Below are 5,000 nucleotides of genomic sequence, written 5' to 3' on the forward strand. Positions count from 1 at the left end.
AAAGACCACTTAGCGTAAGATGTATGCAAGGAAGTAGTCAATTGGCCTTGTGTGCTACAGGTCATCTGCGTAACCTTCAAACACACTAGGAAGAGGAGAAGAATGTAGTGTACGTGAATGAAAAATAGGTTATAATCAGGATGAGGCAAAGCATAAAGTGGATGGATAGCACACAGCCTAACACCAAGACTACTTACAGCAATCGTTTGCCACCAGGAGATAGGAAACGTTTTGTGGTACTCACAGCTGGTACAGTAAAAAATACCAGTGGTGACCACTACAGGGAAATTATGAGTTAACTTTTCTTGCTGTAGCTATCGGCACAGCTCCTTCCACTGTTAGAGTAGCCAGTGGCATTGGTGATATAGGTAATAGTATAGAACACCATGCTTTCCATTTACTCCAATATAATGGAATCCTGCAGTTCTCACCTTCTTGCACAGTAATTAGGGGGTAATTTAAATTCTGGGAAAGCAATAATTAGCAAGATATGTCGAAGAGGGGGGAAGGGGTTATAAAAAGAAAATAGATCGGTTTCCTCACTAAACGACTTGGAATTGACATGTCAACATCGTCAACCAAACAGAGTTCATGATGCCACCTTACATAAACAGAAGTTTGTGATGCCCGCGTACATTTGATTTACTGTATATTCAAAATATACTTAATTAAAAATGGATTAATTACTCAAAAGTGTCCTTAAAATATGCAATTTACAAATAGTGACACTTTTGAGTAATCATAATTCTTGATTAAGTATATTTTGAATATACAGTATATCAAATGTACGCTGGCATCACGAACTTCTGTTTATGTACGCTGGCATCACGATCTGTTTGGTTGATTATGTCGACGTCAGTTCCATGTTGTTTAGTGAGGAAACCGAGCTATTTTCTTTTTACTACCCCTTCTCCCCTCTTCAACATATCTTGCTGATTATTGCTTTCCCAGAATTTAAATAACGACCTAATTACTGTGCAAGAAGGTGAGAACTGCAGGATTACATTATATTGGAGTAAATGGAGAGCGTGGTGTTCTATACTATTACCATGATAGACAATGCTTAATACCACACCATATTGATTGAGAAGAGTTGTTGTCCGATCTCTGCAGCCAAGAAATCCTTCCTAGTCCTCATGCTGAGGGGGTTGGGTTGGGTGTGCATTTGCAGGTCCCCTAAGTTACTCAAAAGTCTGATGTAAGAGACTAGTTAAGGAGTAAACTAAACATGGGTAGACATGTTGTATTATGGTTGCAATTTTGGTAATCCTTATCTTATATATACCCTTAATGCAACTGCCCATGGCAAAATAATATGCCATTGTACGATATCTAACATGTGTACAATGATGATTTAGGTGTTTACAATTAGGGTTTCCGAGATGGAGTATGTGCTACATCATGTTTAAGTAGTCTAAGTACAGCAGCCACCTTGGATTTTTCAAATATCTGCATGCCACAGAAAAAACTAGGTGTCATCAACTTGGTAGGGCTTTTGAGTGACTTATAAGACTTACAAATGCAAATAGGATGCCATTTAGTGTTTGCTTATACTACCTGTTAATAAAGGAATTCAAACAGTAATTAGGGATATTATTGCGTTTATGACAATAAAGATTTTGAAGTTTGAATTATTAAAATTTTGCATGATGATAATCATTTGTCTTCGGATGCCAAAAGCTATACCTGTTTTTAATCTAATCTTTTCACAGTGCAATGCGATTCATACATTGGGAACTATTTGAATGACATTTGCAAAAGACACAGCATGATGCTAATTGACGTCTACAATCACATCTCTTGGTAACACACTTCTGACAGTTACAGATTAAAGTGACGTCATCTAGAAGCATCTGAATGCAGATATCAGGCATCAGCAAGCCATCCATTTTTCTCATACCATACAGGTTTTGATCAAGAAATTTCTACTGAGACCGTTCATCTGCAAGTGTGCTGCATGAAAGCTTCTACAAATATACCACATTGTTGAGGTTGAGGTTGGTGGCAGCTGATCAATTCTTACATCCTTACTTTGATGATATATATAATATCCTAGTTCATCTTCTGTTTTTTTAAAAAGACCCAGGCTTTAAAACCTGATCCAAATAAGCCTCTCCTTTTGCCATTGTCACATTAAGGGTTGGGTTTTTGTGACTCAATCCAAATCTTTTGAGCAAGTTTACTTAGTCAGCTTCCAGAGCTGTAGCTTTTGAACCAATTTTGTTTGTTGTGTCGCACCCAGATAGAGGATGTGCTGCAAGCAGTACATCAGAGGGGCCAGATGTTTTGTATAGGTGTTCAAAGAGGTATATATCTAGTGAAGTTACCCTTACCAGCTCTCATCCCGAGCCCTGAAAGTCAATGCTGTTGTGTTATACCCTGGTGGTGGAGTACAATAGCAAGAACATGTATCAGCAGACAGTAAACAGATCCTCTTGGTCCTATCTGTGGTTGTCCGTAATACACGAGGAATCAGTCTCAGATCTGTCTATTCAGGGTCAAGGTCAAGTTATGAGAAATGACTCACTGGTTCTTGGATAAGTTGACATTTCTTTCCATTTGAGCTATCTGTATATGTCATACCACTTAGAAAGAGATTAGGCCAATGACTCTTTTCTGGTCGAATAGCTATTCAGACAAAAGTTTCTGGAGCTTTGCTTTGTTTGATCCCGAGGACTGGAATTTATCTATACATACTCATCTAGATCACTGATCTCAATGGCCCTGATTGTTGCTCTTCCCACACTCTCACAGTGTTTTAATGATCCTTCTATATAACTGTCAAAGACAAAGTCAATATATGATGGTCTTTTGCAAGTATTGTAGACCATATTCCAAAATGTATCAGAAAGTTCACTAAAGTATGTAAGAATCCTCGTACTGATACGTCTAATGTATACCATCACATTGATAACATATTCTACGGTACACTCGTAGTCCCCTAATGATATGTTGATATAGTTTTCGACTGATAGTGACTTTTTAAGCTCAATTGTCATTAATCTTTTGAATGATTTGGTCATAAGTTCATCTTCATCTAGTAGAAAATTCGTTGGCAGTAGGTCATAGGTGAAAACTTCCCTCATGCCATATCCTCTGACCTTAGCTATGGCTACTGTCTTTTGAGAAAAGCTAAACCTTCTTCTGCACCATTTTCTTTTGTGGACCTTCACTGACACTTTTGGTAGTGCTGTTAAATGTATGAAGGTGTGTCTTGTGAAAAGTACCATTCAGTCTCTTGGTCCTGGCAACATAGTATTCTGCTCTGAATGCTTCATACTTCCTTTTACCAAGGGCTCTCAAACAGAGCAGCTATGACCAAACTTCATCAGGATTTATCTGCTGGGTGAAATTATTGTGAAGCTTGGATTCTGTCTTCTCTTGTACTTTAAATGGGGTTTTCTTTGAATTCATATATGTTATAATGTCTGTCCCTTTTTTCTCGTCACCTAAAACCACTGAGCGCTCACTACAAGCTGCTTACTGTCAGCATCTTATAGTACATCATCTCCCACTCTGTTACGAAGTGCCTCTTTCTGGAACTGCCTATTATATAAGAATTATTCCTCTGTTACCTATTGATGGTTTGATCCAGGCACGTGTCAGCACCTATAGCATTAAACAGACCCTGTGCTCATTTTACAACAAACTTCCTAGCTAGAAGAGGCTGGTGAACAGCAGGAGCAGTTTTTTTGAGTTTCCACGTGTCCTCCATATACACTGAGCCCTATCGAAGGTAGTTTGGCCTGTCAAACACTGCAAATAAAGTGCAAAAGGTTAGAACTATGTGCAGATGCAAATTCCAGTATCCTTAATGATCAGCTCTAATAAAGTCTTTCAGTAGGTATACCATTTAAATGAAGTTGTCCCAAAATATTTATGTCTCATTGTGTCTTTGTTTTAATTTCTGAACTAATCAAAGTCTGCTTTATTAGAAGTCACTTTGAATGCCTTGAGATACACCTTGGTACATTATGGGTTCTTTTCTTCGTCACTGGCTTTCAGTCTCTGAAGAAGTGTTAGTTCTTCTTGATAGCTTTCTGTTCCATATATCAGGAAGAACTATATCAACTCTAACAATTCTATTGCATCCGCTAACAGATATGTTCTCTTTATTGACCTCACATGGTTGGATTCAATCAGAACTGCTTCCACTACATTCATTCTGAATATCATACACCCAGTCCAGATAGTCTCTGCTCCTACTCCCCGCTAGTACTTCCCATTACAGCCAGGCAGAATTTTGATCATGTGGAATAAACCTATGTACAAAACCAAATTTGAGAATTTTATAGACTTATGTAACATTATTTTTCTTACAATGTGGTACATACCTTCATTACAAGTAACTACCATCCTTGTTTGATTGAAGGGACTTAACAGATTCTGAAAGCTCTTTTTTGCTGTGTAAACAGTAGCATACACAATCACAAGGCTAAGAAGTAATGGGAGAGATTATAATCATTTTCCTTGGCACATTTTCTTTAGTGACAAGGGAATTGAAAGTGACCCCTGAAGACATAACCTGTTTGTTCCAATTTGGCTTGACTGTACTGAACTGAATACTGGATAAATCTAAGCTGCTCAATATTCAAGTAACATCTTTTCTCTTGATGGCATCATGTTTGCTTGTGTCCATTTTGTATAACTCATCTAGGATAACGAAGCTTTCAGGCTGTTTTTTTTATTTATTTTTTTTTTTTTGCTGGTTTTATGTATTCAAGCAAAGTTTAGCACTAAACCTTATATTTGAAAGTCTGCTAAGGGTAATCACAAGTGTCAGAGGTGTTGGCTCTCATCTTGGCAGTGAGGAGTGCGTCTTGAAATAGTACTGACACTGTATTGATTCCCTCCCACTCTTGATATTGTTGCTTCCTCACGATGAATATTGTTAAAGGCCCTTACGGTGAATATTTTAGGATCGGAGTGGCTAGGCAGTGGGACATTACCCTCTGCTGTCGTGACAATAAAATTTGCCATATTATTGTGATGGTAAGGCC

This window comes from Palaemon carinicauda, chromosome 9 (genome assembly GCF_036898095.1).
Source record: "Palaemon carinicauda isolate YSFRI2023 chromosome 9, ASM3689809v2, whole genome shotgun sequence".
NCBI lineage: Eukaryota > Metazoa > Arthropoda > Malacostraca > Decapoda > Palaemonidae > Palaemon > Palaemon carinicauda.